The 17038-nt window shown below is 40.7% G+C and overlaps 1 protein-coding gene across 4 annotated transcripts in view; it reads right to left on the minus strand.

Moving 5' to 3' along the window:
• TTC28 (tetratricopeptide repeat domain 28) overlaps window positions 1–17038 on the minus strand; it is a 561828-nt gene that overhangs the window by 404843 nt on the left and 139947 nt on the right. The window contains exon 1 of one of the 4 annotated variants that reach the window (XM_083146824.1): window positions 207–328. The exons of the other annotated variants lie outside the window; for them this stretch is intronic. The gene's annotated coding sequence lies outside the window, so the exon portion shown is untranslated. Of the gene's footprint in view, window positions 1–206; window positions 329–17038 lie in introns of those variants that run through there. 4 annotated transcript variants of the gene reach the window in all.

The following is a 17038-nucleotide window of genomic DNA, read 5'->3' on the forward strand; positions in this document are numbered from 1 at the left end:
CCTGACAGAAGAAATACCTTGTTGATTTAAACAGGGTTTTTTTTTTTAAGGCTTTTATTCTATTTAATCTATAGTCTACATTACCGGGGTTATTGGTTTTCATTCAAATCCACAGGAAAATTCCCACAATGTGATGCAGGAGCTATGTAACAAAACACACAGTGGATGACTGACATGCTGTACAAAATCACGGAAGGATCATTTACCTCAGAAATATGATATACTCACTACATGGGTAACAGATAAGGCGTAACGCCTACAATAGAGTCATACTGAGGTTTCATCTTCTAAAGATATTGTACATAGGCACTGTCTTCACCTCGCTCCTATCAGCTGCAGAAACCTGGCGTGTATCTGCTCCTTGCTCCTGCCCAGAAATAGCAGTGCAGATGCCAGAGTTCCGCCTGCAGAAGTGCGGTGAATGTTGACGACAGATAAACTGTAGGTTCTTGTGGAGGATATATGCAGCTGGGTGGGGATTATTAGATAGATAGACAGGAGTTTATTTACTATGATGGGAGTTCTATTTCATATGGGATGTTGCTATGGGCAACCAATCAGATTGTATCTATAACATAACTCCCAACATTTTAGTTTTGGCAATCGGGACTCTCGCGTGGACACCCCATTTCCTGGGACTACGGGTGAATGGCCAGCACTATGTAAGCTGCTTGCCATGCCCCCAGCCCCTCTGAATAGACGCTGGCTGTGCCCCCCCCCCCCACCCACAGTACACTGCCAGTCCCAGCCGGTATGTGGGACCATCTGGAATATACGAGGCAGTCCCGCGTAAATGGTATAGTTGGGAGGTATGCTATAATCTTGTAGATTGTGCTAAATAAAAAAATAGCTTCTGATTGGTTGCCCATAGCAACATCACATCTGAAATATAATACCATCTTAGTAAATAACCCCACAGTGTCTACATAGATAGTCAATAGATCTACCCCAAAAGGTCGAGATGCAAAATAGGTCCACAGGGTCAAAAGTACAATATAGGAAAGGTTGACAGGGTCAAAAATGTCAACGGGGTCAAAATGTCAACATGAAAAAGGTAGACATATGTAAAGTTAGACTTTTTTTTTCACTTTTTTTTTGAGTCAATGTCTACAACTGTCCATATGGACCCCCATAGTGTAATGTGTACCCTTGCATGGCTCACTTCACTCACCATGTTTCAGGCTCAGTGCCTCGCTACACTTTCCACACTATTATATTTCTCTCTATGCCAACATAGATTGTAAAGTAAGAACAAGCTGACTCATGTCAACTTTGTCATGTATCTACCTTTAACTTGGTTGACCTTTCGACTTTGTCCACCATTTGACCTTGTCGACCTACTGCATTTTGACCTTTTGAGGTAGACCTATTGACTGTCTATCTAGACACTGTACCGTGTTTCCCCGATAATTAGACCTACCCCGATAATAAGCCCTACCCCAGATTTGGAACATTTGTCCAAAATAAGCCCTCCCCCGAAAATAAGGCCTATGAATTTTCCCATAGATTTTATTAAAGTTATTAAAATGTAGCCCTGCTCAGCCCCGCTCAGCTCTCCTGTACCTGTACGATAATACCGTGGCTCCTGTTCCCAGGGATGCATTGCGGTAGGTGTGGCGTGACGTCATGCCGCGCACAACACGCCGCGCACATCACGCAGCTGCTGAACAGTACAGCCTGTACAGCACACAGCGCCGACAGCACACAGGGGCCATCAATACAGTTCTGGCTGTCTCGGTAAGCAAACAGAGGTTTGGGGCCATCAAGAATGTGGGGGCATGTGGAAAGGTTTGGGGCCATCAAGAATGTGGGGGCATGTGGAAAGGTTTGGGGCCATTAAGAATGTGGGGTCTATTAAAATAAGCCCTCCCCCGAAAATAAGACCTATGGTCTTTTTTGAGAGGAAAAAAAAAAATAAGACAGTGTCTTATTATCGGGGAAACACGGTAGTTATAACAACCGGAACCATTGCAGTTAGGGTAGATAGTGTCTGTAAGCTTAAGGGTTTCTCCACTCTTCCTGACATAAACTTTAGCAAAGTATTAAAAAGTTTGTCATTTACTCTTGTTTAAATAATGTACAAATATATAAGCACAGAAGTCTGAGCTGGCATGAATTAGGTTGAACCTCTCTAACTTTCTCCCATTCCTCGGGCAAGGTGCCTCGTTCTGCTGCCGCTGTGCTCGGCACACTTTACCTTTCCCAGTCGGAGACCATGCGGATGGTATTAGAAAGGTATTAGAAAGCTCAAATGTATAAAAAAAAAAAAAAAAAAACCCACCTCATTTCGACCTTTTTCCTGTGTTGACCATTGTATATCAACTTTCTGTCTATGCTGACCATATGTTCTCAACCTATCTACCAGGCACCATTTGCCAAACCAGTTCAGTAATTGAAAGTTGATGGGTTCAAGCATCTCTATTTATAAAGCTGGCATTAAATGCTTAACTAGGTGCTAGTGTGCTGCTTCTCTACAGAGGATGCGTCCTTTGTGCTAGAAATTAAGGGTGAAATTTAATAGGATGAGAGATTCAGAAAGTCAGAGATTTGGAAAGAAATCTCCAGTTTTTTTAAGCGGCAATCATTTACACGGCAAAATTAAACCAGATTTTGCAGTGTAAATGATTGCTGCTTTAAAAAAAACCTGGAGATTTCTTACCAAATCTCTCATTTTTGAATCTCTCATCCTATTAAATTTCATCCTATATGTTTGTTAGAAATTTTCCATATCAAATTAATTTGATTCATTTTATTAGTTGCACAAAGCAAAGGGTAAATTATTTGTTATAACTGATTTGTTGGATCTTTAGAACTTTTTTAAAAATTGCTTAAGAAAATACTAATTAAAATGTATGATTGTATTTTGCACCAGAATTGGAAGCAAAAATCTAGTGGTTCATAAACTATTTTTCTGCAGCAGCCTGGACACTCAGAAATCAAAGAAATCATTTAAGATGACTGTAGTGTAAGATGACTATATTGTGAACCTGAATAAATTTTTAATTATGGTTATGTGTGGCGTCCTGATGGAAGGGATCCAGGCAGCCAGGATGTCAATGTCACTTCCCTGGTTTCTACCACACCCCCTTCAGTACCCAGGTCCATGGCTGCTATCAGTGACCCCAATTGGTCCCAAAATGGGGTCCCAACATCATTACAACTGTCAAGAAGGCTCAGCAGCGGTTGTTCTTCCTGAGGCAACTCAAGAAATTCAACATCCCGCAGGAGCTGCTGCTCATCTTCTACACTGCCATAGTAGAGTCTGTCCTTTGCTCCTCGATCACAATCTGGTTCGGAGGAGCAAACGAGAATGACAGACGAAGGTTGCAAAGAGTGGTGAGGATGGCAGAAAAGATCATTGGGGCGGAGCTCCCCACTGTCCAAGAACTATACCTAGCCAGGGTCAATAAGCGTGCAGGAAAGATCTTGGCGGACAAGCTACACCCTGGCCACAACCTGTTTGAACCCCTTCCGTCAGGCAGACGTTTTAGGTATATCCCAGCAAAGACAACAAAAACTACAAAAGGCTGCTTCCCAATAGCTGTCCACCAACTAAACCGTATTGAACATACCAAATACTAACTCGAACTGTTCTAGATATATGTGAAATGTATGTGATGTATGTTTATGCCTCTCTTCCCACCCCCCTTGTGTTCCCTGATTGATGCTGCACTGTTACCACAAAAAATTCCAAGCATACGCAAGTATACCTGGCCAATAAAGATGATTCTGATTCTGAATTGGATAGCTTTCTTTAAATTATTGAGTGAGTTCCATACATTCTTTATTGTATAATCTTAACCATTTTCGCTAAAAATCCATAGGTTAGTTATCATATTGTCTAAAGCTCATCCTCAACTATAATATGCAGACTCTTTGTGAGAGCAAGGGTCACTTGTGAGGACCTCTGCTGGTCTATACTGTATATCCAGACATGGCAGAGGAAACTGGCAGCTGTACCTATTAGGGTATATTTAGCACTCACTAGGCGATTGTAACCACTTTAAGGTTTATACTACAAATCGGAATGTTTCCATGATAAAAAACATCTGCTTATATATATATATGAGGGGATGAATGTCACAAATATGTCATATTATTCTATTTATAAGTTGAAAGTTTTCATTTGCATGTTACTGTCAATGTTAATTATCCATAGCACGTGTCATATTTTCCTATCCCTTTAATCCAGGACTTCAAACACGCATTTCACCTTTCACCTGATTTTAATCAGCCACAGACCCTGTATAAATCTTAAGTATCCCTGATTAAAGGTACATTATGGCAATTATTTGTCAACTCAGTTAATATATATATATATACACTAAGTGGGCAAGTTAAATAGCCATTCCACAGGTAATGCTGACTTAAGCTGCCTATACACTAGAACAATATCGCTCTCATCTGAGCAGCTCCCATCATATGATCCCCAGCGCAGGCTGGCAAATGTGGCGCACGCATGTCGGAGATGTTTGCGCACCCCATTCTTGGCAATGGATGCGCATGCCATCCGCGATATTGCCATCCACCAGATACCAGAGGATGGCGCCCCAGTGGACTCGCCGAGAGTGGTTCCATCTCCGCCAGATACCAGCGGATGGCACGCTGGCGGACCAGTCGAGAGAGGCTCCATCTGTATGAGACAGCCTTTTATTACCCTCCCTTCAGGCAAACTCCCAGACACCGCCCAAGAATGCCCAGGGCTTTGCCTCACCAACTCTGATACCAGTGCCTCCGTATGTAACAGTGCCTCTGTGCATATAGCCAGGATAATGCATGAATCACAGGGATTTTCAGGATATTTGTAACTGTCAAAACTTTTAAAATATTTAGCAGCTTAGCAGCTCTTCCAACACACCCATGAGGTGCCTGCTCAGGTATTTCAGGTCACAGATTTATGGTTATTTATGTCCAGTTAAAGTACAGTTAAAGAATTCATCCAAATCAATCCAGTGGAAGGCACAGAACATCCCTGTGTCAGAGTTCTGCCGCATACTTGCCTACCTGACCCTCTCCATGAGGGAGAAAATGCTCTGTTCCCCCATTTCCCTGGTAATGTATGATTGCCATCACCTGTGCTGAGCTAGGTAATTGATAAGAAGGGTGTTTCACCAAATGTGACAGCAATCATACATTACCAAGGATATATATATATATATATATATATATATATAAAAGCAGTAGTATGAAACAAATAGAGGCACTCCAGCGGTCTTGGTAAAAAAGCAAAGTTTACTGTGAAACAGACGTTTCGGGGATAAAGACACCCCTTCTTCAAGTGTACACTTGAAGAAGGGGTGTCTTTATCCCCGAAACGTCTGTTTCACAGTAAACTTTGCTTTTTTACCAAGACCGCTGGAGTGCCTCTATTTGTTTCATACTACTGCTTATCTATCGGGTTTGGAAGGCACCCGCGGCAGCTGCAAACAGCCACTCGTGGAGTGCCAGGCTGAACACACATATATATATATATATATATATATATATATATATAAATAATTTGCGGAATGGGAGAACTCTGTGTCTACAGGAGATGAGGTGACCCAGTGCCAGAGACAGCAGCAGGAAGAAGCCGAATATGGAGAACAGACGAATGGCACTCTAAGCAATTAATACTGTAGAAATAGTCACTGGAAACTCAGTCTCAGATCAACATTATGGTTTTAATTAACTGTTTTCAAGAGCATGAAACGGTTAATGAAAACCGAAACGTTGATCTGAGACAGAGTTTCCAGTGATCATTTTTACAGTATTAATTTCTAAGAATGTCTTTCGTCTGCTCTCTCTCTCTCTCTCTCTCTCTCTCTCTCTATATATATATATATAATCATGATATACAGTTATGTTATGTAAATATTTCTTATGTGAAATTATCTTTGTTTCTCTAGTTACATATATTCTGGGCTAAATTAAACTTTGGCTATAATCAATTTTTGAGATAGCCATAAAAAAAATTTCAATAATAATACAGTATTATTGCAAACAAGCATAAACCTACACATAACAGAAGAAAAATAACTTGTATAAAAAGTAAATAAACATCTCAGCACCACTGTCAACATGAATTTGCAAGTTATTCAATGGGAATAAAAGCAGTATGTTACAATGAATGTATAAGTTTATGAGAGGTGTGCCGTGCATTAAAAAAAAACTAGTTGTCATTAAACATCTTGAAATCAATAGTCTAAAACATGCACTTCACCTAGCATTGTTACATTAATACATTGCACATGCTGTGGGTACAGATTACCTTTTCTAAAAATGCAGGCAGTTTTCAAATAAATTACCCTAATGTCAAAACATCTGGGAGACAAAGCCGTTATTTCTCATGTGAGCAGTGAATTACATGAAATTTGTCGGCTTCCCTCTCAATCACATCACATAGCCCTGGAGGGATGTGTCAAAGCAACACTGAGAAAAAATATATATTTTAATACATATGTAGGTATGAAAGCAGTGCAATTATATGTAAGAAGCTTGCCTTCTTTGTGCTGATGTAATCTTCTATTATATTATCCCAACCGGTATAATAGTATGCTTACTCGCAATGACCTCCAGGCCAAAGAGGCTCAGCTGAGAAATTCCTACACTTTAATATAAACAGCTGGTATTAGATGGGAAACTGAAACCTATCCTCCCTTTTAATGCCCCTTTCATACTGCCATAAATATCCCGTTATTGCACATGAACGAGCAGCGGCCTGGGATATACAGTAGTGCAATATAAAAGCACCTTGTTGAAATGACCTGTGTTGAGCGAACCGACATTTTACAATCTGGGTAGTGAGCACGGTTGAAGTGTAATCAGGTAAGCGTGGTCAATGTGACCCTGGATCGGTTCACAGCAATGTTGGTGCTTGGTGATGATCTCCTCTTTGGACCCACCACCAGTGATGTCACTAACTCAGCAATAAGCCGGTATTGCCGCCAAAGCAGTATAACAGGGGTATAATTGTGGTAATAAAACATGCTTTATACTCGATACCATTACATACATTCACATAATTAGCAGCATGGACGGTGTAATAGTTAGCATTACTGCCTCACAGCACTGAGGTCCTGAGTTCGTTTCCCACTGTGCAGAGTTTGTATATTCTCCCCGTGCCTACGTGGGTTTCCTCCTGGTACTCCGGCTTCCTCCCACAATCCAAAAATATACTGGTAAGTTAATTGGCTCCCAACATAATTAACCCTAGAATGCCTGTGTGTGCGTGTACATGTGGTAGGGCAGGGGTGGCCAAACCGGTCCCCGAGATCTACCAACGGTCCACGTTTTTCAGGTTACCTAGCTGGTGCACAGCTGTAGTCATTACTAACTGTCACATTTTAAAACATGCTGCATTCATTCCTACTATAGATCCACAGGTTGTCTGGAAAAATGCACCGGAATATAGATTGTAAGCTCCACTGGGGCAAAGAATGATGTAAATGTTCAAATATTCTTTCTGTAAAGTGCTGCGGAATATGTGTGCGCTATATAAGAAACTGTTAATAAATAAATAATTACTGTCATTTAGGGGGATAGGGGAGGAAGATTCAGTTCTTGGCGGTGTGCCACCATGATGTTCAGCAGCATAAAGTTCATCATCACGAACTATGGAAGCCCAACATTGATTGTAAGGGAACAATGGAGGAGATGTTAGTGACCATCAGGACACAGTGGGTGATTCAGAGCTAGAGTTAGATTTGGGTGAGGTGTGTTCAAACTGAAAACTAAATTGCAGTGTAAGAAAAGCAGCCAGTGTTTACCCTGCACAGAAACAAAAAAACTCCCCAAAGTCTAACTCTCTCTGCACATGTTACATCAGGCCCTAGTCTGTTGTGTATGTGTCTGGGGATCTGAGTGCTCAATCATTGCACCAGAGAATCTTTCTCTACACAATCTTTGGCCTTGCATATTTTTGAAGTACTGTATTACATACACTGCACTTTAGCTTGTTACATGCTAATTCTTCCCTCACGCACCCTTTATGGGTTGGCGACCAATGTTCTCAAATCAAACATTTGGAACCCCCCTCCAGAAACCCTACTTTTGCAGGGTATGGGGCTTGTACAAAGCTTTGAGGGCCAGACAGTAACACAAGTAACACAAATGATGAGGACGGAAGGACTTGTGCACCATCGGAGACCGATTGTGGATGGGGAAAGACACTGTCCGTAATTCTTACTTATTATTAGTCCAACCAGCCACAACCCTCCGAGGTTGATTTCCCTGTTTATAGCCAATATTAGACCATATTGAAGATTTTTTGTGGCAATATTTATTAGTAATATTCTAACCTTATATTATATTGACATTCATTTATTTTTCAACAAAAGAAGGAAACCAATATTATATTCATTGTAATGTGATACGGTTTCATATATTGTGAAATATCTCAGCCTTTGTTCGCTTGTACAGTAGAATCGCCTTGTCTAGATCCTCACAGCCGCTCCACATTCCTTATGACTATTTACACCAAGTAATTGCTTCATGGTTCCCATTGTGTGCCAACCTGTGCGATGTGGTGTGTCTTGCAGTCCCAAAGATTGCTATTGCGGACTCATTTATTGACTTGCCTGTCACAGGGGGAAATGTGTGAGGAGCGTGAGATTTTAATATACTGTAAATGGTTTATTTCAAACTGTGCCTCTTCTGTGGCGAGATATTATCAGACTTTGCTGTTCTCTCACACACAACTATTCAAGTGCATTACTGTTTTTTCTTAAAACCGTTATTGATGTTTGGGCATATTATAATCTGATTGCACAGCAGGTATGTTATATAAACATCCCTATCTCTAGAATCCAACCGCGGTGTGCTGGAACTGGGCAGAACCAAATGTGGCATATGAGTTTTCTTTTCACACAAGACTTCCTGAAGGTAATGCACGCTAAAAAGTTTACATTTTTAATAAAATATTAACAACTGCTTAGCAAGGAGATGGTATTAGAAATGTTACATGTTTTGTATTTGTCAAACAGATAACCTAGAGGTTATGGTATAAACGGTAGACAATGTCTAGGTCCACCACTAGTGGTTGTCTGGTTGAATGTTGACCTGGGTATGTCCACCATTTCGAGGGTTCGACCTAGCCACTGTCGACTGTTAGTGGTCATCCTAGTGATTGTCTAGCCAGTGACTGCATACCGACCTATGCCGGCAGACCCTCAGCCATCCTGGTAAGCAACCACCTTTATGGATATAGTTTGAACTTTGTGCACAATAAGGACTTAAGATAAAAAACCTACCATAAAAAGGGAAAGTAATTACCCCTAAAAGGACATTTGCACTTTGCACTTATCACTTTTAAAAAAAAGGAGGTACTGGACCCCGGTGCTTGAAGATTTATGTTATATGTATGTTTGTCCTGTATTGTCAAACCATCCCCCAGTGTGTATACCGGTATTAGTTAAATTGTTTATAGTGATTTTGGACTGTTATATTGATTTTGGAACTGTTAAATTTTAAAATAAAATTGATATTATTTAAAACACTACAAGTAGTATAGTGTGTTTTATCGGCATATGTATAGCTTTGCGCAGAGTACAACACATCGCTCCATCCATCGACCTATATTTTATATTTTTTAATCTGGGTAAAAGAAATACCCTTATTGCAAAACACAATCAAATAATCATAATACAAGCTCAAATAACCTCTCTAGTTGGTCTCTTTTTACGGTACAATTGTTTCAGATAATGGGTGTACATGCATATAGTGCCGCATGCACAATTGGCAAACAATTGCAGACCTGCGCAATTTATGCATTAATCAAGCGAGGCAGGAGAGGAAGGGCCATTCTTATATACGGTAAGTATAGTAGAGTAAGGGAACAGCTCCAGCAGACAGACACAGACAGGAGGTGTACATACATGTTAATGATGATGACGTGTCATAAACGAGGTTCATATGCTAATACAGATCTCAAGATCCCTACTTTTTCTATATAAGTGTGGAAATACGGCATTTTTCCATTTTGCTACAAGATCTGCATCAGCCAGTAAGTGGAGGTAGTGCACAGTGTAGCCCAATGTTTCTATTCCCTGCTCAGAAGGAATAAGTGGATTATATCTTGCTGGACAGGCATCTGTACTGTGGTCCTTTATAATATAATATAGACAACTAGTTAATGATAACTAACGACATTGCGAAAATGATAACAGATGTAAGGTGGTTTGGTGAAAAGACAGATGTGATTGGGAAAGTGACAGATAAATTAGGCATGGGAGATGTGACAGCGATGGTGCCTAGCATACTTGTAAGAAGACAGAGACAAGTGTTGGGTGAATGTTATGAGGAATTGGTGGAGCTATGGATACATATGATAGAGAAGAATACACATGTCTGCTCGGAGGTAGGTTGTTCTCTGGAGAAACTCCAGTTTCACTAAAGATTTTCATAACACACACGGGTAGGTAAATGCAAATCAGCAGTTTTTATTATTTATAAAGCATTATAGTAAACGGAATTGCTGTAGCAATGATTATCAATGAGTAAACAAGCTCCATTATAGAAATGTAACTTACTGAATGATGAAAGCTTTAAAAAAAAAAAAAAAATACAATTCATACAGAGGACCTAATTCAGATGTGGTTCGATAGTGCATCACACTACTATGGTAATGCAGCAGTTACGCCTCCTGTGTGAATTAGTGATGCATCCCAGGACACAGAATCACATCACCTGCGACACCATCGGCTGGCTGCATGACACATGGTATCGGCCATCCCAGACCCTGTCCTCAGAACTCCCCCAAAATGGCAATGACATGCCTCTGCTTTGATAAAAGGACGCCCCGCCCTCTTAAACAGCAGCACACTCTCAATCATTGCCAGCCTATAGATGTTCTGCTACTGAAACCGCATGTGACATACTATGCATGTGCAGTACAGCTGCTGCACATGCGCAAAGTACCAAACAGCAGTACTTTTTGAGATGTGAAGCTCCTGCGTATGACATGAACAGGCCCAGGCGGCGTTAGAGGTGTGCAGCTGTCCTGCGGAGTCCATATGCCCTAGCAATTCAACTTTCATTGCTCAATTTCCATGGCTAGTGTTTATTTTCTTCAGCCTCCACATCGCAGAAGTGTTTCAAGCCGATTATCGGCTAAAGCTTTTTCATACACAGCCAATTACCGATAATTGGATAGTGTGTACCTGGCTTTAGTCCTTAAACAACTCTAAAGTTTCCATAAAATAATGATGACATCGTAAATATGAGATAAAGGTTCACTTTATTATCAATAATCCTGTTCCCCAAAATGAAATACACAAATATACTTACTCCATATATTGCAAGGAAGGCTCTGAACAACTACTCTCATTATGCTTTCCAGAAATGCTGCCATCTTGCTCTGTGGACCTATTGTGACAGATTTTCTAGATCAATAATGGCTAACCTTGACACTCCAGCTGTTGTTGAACTACACATCCCATCATGCCTTGCAACAGGTTTACTATTTGGCCATGCTAAAACTGATCCAGGGCATGCTGGGATGTGTAGTTCAACAACAGTTGGAGTGTCAAGGTTAGCCATCACTGTTCTAGATGCTCCAGTGCAAATTGGTGCAAAATAAATAAGGCCCACTGTCTTATTGACACACAAAATAATTTGCATGCATAGGGTTTTACAAATAATGAGATGCAAACCTTGGTAATTACACTTATGCAGTTTCCCATTAGCCCCAGATAATTGCTCGTAATTATGATTTTTTTGCCAGAAAATTAATCTGCTTTTTAGAGACTTAATTGTTATTGCTAGTGATTGTGGTTTCCGTTTATTAGACAAAGGCTTCATTCTGTGATGGCCAGTCTGCTCAGCCTTGACTTTGTAACTTGTACATGGCTACTTTGCATATTTAACACAAGCACAACAGCTATTTTTAAAGCTATTTTATGTAGAAATATATTAAGATATATTTAAATCATATAAGCATCACTGTAGATTTAATTGAGTGAAAAAAATGTAAATGTGTTTTTTAGGTTAACTGTGCTGAAAGGACTTCTCATCATTTACTGCATTACCCATACTGTCCTTCTCCTTTAAATCATTAATAAACTCAGCTGCATCTCTTCCATTATTATTACATATGCTTTGAGGTCTCTCCTTTGCTCTATTACACTTCTTTCCTACCTGTACCAGCAACTGCAACTATTTTCTCACTCCTTTAAACTTTTCTCTTTTAGTGCTGCTTACCATGGAACTCCAATCCCTCTTCCACTACCTTTGTTTTAGGCACAGTGGGACGTATGCAATTGTTTAATCGTGCCTGATCTGCTGTCTAAAGTGATGAGAGATCGAATTTGTTATGGTCAGGTTTAGCTGGAAATAGCGACTAATCTCGACCAAACTAATGGGTGCGATGCAAAAGTCCTGTTTGAGTGGCCAAATGGGTGAATTTTGCACATTTCAGCTTACCACCCCTGGGAATAGCGAGCCAAAGTGATGTTAGCAACAACTGAATACTGCCGGGCATGCATGGGAGTGGGGACGGATGGTAACAATTGAATACGACCTAATTTATGGCATCAACCTTTCAAGTAACTGGAATTTTTAAATTACTCAATAACTTTTACAAAATGTCCTTAAGAAGATATATATATATATATATATATATATATATATATATATTATATATTGTATGCTCTTTGATATAAGTAAGGTATTCTGTGGTTTTTTTATGACCAGTTACATGTTTTTTATTATGTACTGCAAGACAGGCGACTGATGCAGAGTACAGAGTATGCTCGTTGCCGCACGAGTACACCTTATTAAAGTCATACACAAGTGAATGCATCTACATTTTCAACAGACAAGGCAGTATGGCATAGATCAATGGAGGTGATTGCATGTAAATGTGGCCAAAGCAGGCCAGTACATACACTCACCTACTATGAGGTTCATAGTTTGCACCTACAGCTACTACAGTGCACTTGAGCATACGCACTGATGATGATCATGATGATCTGTAGTAAAACAGACACCTATGCTGCCCATTCTCAGGTATAAACATCTAGGGGGCCAATATTTTTGGGATTTTTATTGCTATAAGATTGTGGGGTTTTGTGTGTGTGTGTGTGTGTGTGTGTATATGTGTGTGTATGCTTGTTTTTTTTTCCAATCTTTGTTGTTGTTGGGCTTCCAAAGCTAAAATACACATTTACAGATTACAGATATAAATGTTAGTAAATTATTGTTTTAACCCTGGAAGTCCAACATTGATTAACATAGATTTAAGTGATACGAATGTGATAAAAAAAAAAAAAAATCAGCCCAAATAGTAAATTTACCCCCTGGATCCACTTTCATATGTGTGGAAATACTAAATTTTACAAGCATATTTCTTTCTAGTATTGGTATCCCCATTTTACTTCCTCGTGGCACCCCCCTCCCCCATATTCATCACTCTTGAGGTGTACCCAGCCCTCACAACGCATCATTTCACAAGGGTGGGATGTCGGGACAGTCACAGAAAAGCCGGACTATATCAGGTATGTTATATTGTGTTAGGGTTAAATTACCTATATATCAAAGCCTTAACTAGAAAACATAGTGCCAGGGCAAAAAATAAAACCTCCTTGACACCTCCTTCACTTCAACCTTTACCAAATTAAGCTAACGTTACAGTCATTTTTACACACAACACCATCTACCGCATATCACCCAGCCACCAGTGCAAAGCCCTACTATAGATTGTAAGCTTGCGAGCATGGCCCTCCTACATTTTGACTGTCTGTAAATACCCTGTTTTGACTGTCTGTAAATACCCTGTTTTGTTGTATCACTGTCCCCTTTGTAAAGCGCAAAGGAATATGCTGCGCTATATAAGAAACTGTTAATAAATAAATAAATAAATAAATACTCGTGGTCCTGCCAAAATAATATAGCACATATGTTTATATTTGCTTTATGTAAATATGCCCACCATTCTGTCCTTTGGTAGAAGCCGCCATTGTTTAAGTCACTTACAACAGTACACAGCTAGAGCTTGTTCTGGTTTCCAATTCTTCAAGATAACCAAAGTGCTCTCTACAGGCTCTGGTTTGGCGGATTCATACAGGCGGATAGAGCCAGTGCTGTAAGTACACTGACATGCTATTTTCCTGTAACAGATTTTAATAGAACCAGTGTTGGACTGGCCCACAGGGGAATAGGTGAAATCCCCGGTGGGCCCCACTGTCTGGGCCCTACCTCTTCCTTTAGGGATCAGATTATGCAACTGAATTACACGTTATATATGTTACCTTATATACATGCACTAGCAATATTTACTAAAATTTACCATACTTACTCTGGAAAGCCAAACCTCTGTGAAAGCTGGCCACACCACCTGTGAAGACTAGCCACACCCCTACACATGGGCCCTAATCGCTGCATTCCCGGTGGGCCCTTCACACCCCAGTCCGACACTGAATAGAACATTGTGGCATGTGGTTTATCTGCCTGTAATAGAGTAGGAAAGTGTTTTAATAAAGATCGGACATGTCAAGAACCAGGGGCAGTATGCCTGGCCACAACCCTAGGCTGTAAGGAGGCCATGCCACCTTACAGCCTAGGATTGTGGCCATGCCCCCTTCTCATTCACAGGAAGGCGTCAAAAGTCCTGATCTTTATCTCACAAATATTGGGAGGTATGGAAAGACTAATTCCTGTACCGACAGTGAAGGAATATTATTCTTCAGAATTTCAAAGCAGAAGCTATGCATTGTATGAGCAGGACTTCGGACTGTTCTATTATTAACTTAGATTTGCATGAAATTCTACATTAACTTTTCCCGGATCTTCAGTTTACCATTAAAGTATTATACTCACAGATATCCAGTTGGGTTTTTTTTTTTTCTACTTCACTATATTTTCTCAATCAAGAAAGCAACTTCATTCTGCCTTTACATTATTCTGTAGTCTTTATATAAGAATGAGCACAAACTAAGGACCATTTCTGATACGTAGCACTGTGCCTTAATGCTTTTACACGGCGGTGACTGGAGGACTTCCTGCCTCACACATTTTTATATACTGCTACGCCATACTTAATGAATCTGACAGTGGACTGCGCACAACACGTTCTTTTCATTCATAGCACACTTGTGTTCCCTGGAGTATATCTGGTGTGTGAATGTCAGTGAGTATGTCATTGTAACACTGCTATGTTGCCTACTCTAAGATTACTATTTGCTATAAAGCGCTGGACTCTCACTCGGTCACTATGTAAGCGTGCTGGCCTGAGTTTGTGCCAGATAGAAAATGAGCACTGCAGATTTTTTTATAGGCGTCAGGAGCTCTATTACTTTACCAAAAAGTATTGTAAGGTGACACCTCGCTAGTGCTAGAAACATTGGTGTAGATGACCATATGCTATAGCTAGCAGCCAGAGACAGAACTTCACAGCGCAGTCTATAATAATAGTGCAATACATAGTTCAATAAGCAGCAGTTGCATAGACGTCCTGCCGGATAAAAAAAGTTAGATTCACATTCGGCAACATTTTAAAAAACGATTTGTTCAGTTATGATGCGTACGGAACAGCAAATCAATTAATTCAGCCAGTGTGTGCGCTCTATCACGATGCTGATTTGAGGTCCCGCTTTGGTCGCTTATTCTGATCTTTTGAACATGCAGGAAGATTTTTAAATATAGCTAACGTCAGCATACTCCTGGGTGTGACCACTGACGTTATCTTTTGCATGATTGCACAGTGTGTATGCACTATGGCCCTCATTCTGATTACCGAAAGTGGGAGAAATGGTGAAGCCCTGTGCATGCGCATATTCCCTTATGCGCATTTGCAGTGCTTCCTTCGGAGACTTACATATTCTCTGGGGCACTCGCACAGGGGGGGGGCGTTTCCTGGGCATCCCCATGCGAGCGTGGGCAGGTACCTGCCTTCCGTCACTGGACGCCAGCTGCCCACCCAGTTCTCGGAGCAGGACACCGCAAGTCTAAGTCAGCAGAGACTAAGATTTGTGAGCACTGTAGAAATCATTCGATGGTCAGCGACCAATGAATTATTTCAGGCCCGCATGCTACAGTAGCCTACGAATGGATGTATATGCAAATCATTAATTCACAGCTATTTTCCATATATTTGCTGGGCAGCGGGGAGCAGGCATTCAAAATACCGCTGCTTAGTGAGTCAACCTGAATCAGGGCCTATATCTTTTGTCTAGGATCACAGAAAACTGTTGACAACATTGCACTGTTCAACATCATCTAATGTGTAGCCAGTTTAACAGGCTTTAGCAAATGCAGGCCCTGCATTTACACTATTTGAGTCACTGCACTAAGGGGGGGTACACACCAGAACGATTAGGGCTCAATTCCATCAATCTGGATCCAATTCCGACCGATTGGATGCAGATTGTATGTAGATTGGGCATGTTTAGGTCCAATTACGATCCGATTCCAATCCGATGCGCGTCCCGCTGTCGTTTGGTCGTTTTACAGATCCTACCTGCTGCAGTGAGGATCTGTAAATGATCCATTCAACTGGATACAGACTCAGATCGGATTGGGATCAGATTGGATGCAGATCGTTAGCAGATTGTTAGCAGATTGTGTGCTCCAACAGATCGTGCGAAAATCACACAATCTGCTAATGATCTACTAACAATCAGGATCGTTCTGGTGTGTACCTGGCCTAAGATGTATGGAAGTGACGCTATTTATCCTACAATGCAATAATGTGCTTCCTGCTGTACCGGTGTGTGTTTTGCATTCTTTGTAGCAAATAATTATTTGTAGCAACACCGCTTGATTGCAATTTACCGTACACAACTACAGCACAAGAACACAAAGACATGATACTAACAAATGCTGCTTTGAGCTTAGGAGCTAAAAAACACTGCCAATGGAAGATGTATTTATTATTGCTCCATTACTTGGTGTAGGAAAATCTGCAGCAGCTCTATTCCTCCCTCTATGCTGCATGTAGTGGCGGCTGAACAGGCTGTAGGGAAGGAGGGCTTCCGGCCAACCAGAAACCCTTCCTGCATTTGCCTATGCCTGGTCTCCAAAAACCTCATCTGTTATTTTAAACTAATATAATACCTATATTTAT

The sequence above is a fragment of the Crinia signifera genome, chromosome 1 (assembly GCF_055691185.1).
Source record: "Crinia signifera chromosome 1, ASM5569118v1, whole genome shotgun sequence".
In the NCBI taxonomy this organism is placed as follows: Eukaryota; Metazoa; Chordata; class Amphibia; order Anura; family Myobatrachidae; genus Crinia; species Crinia signifera.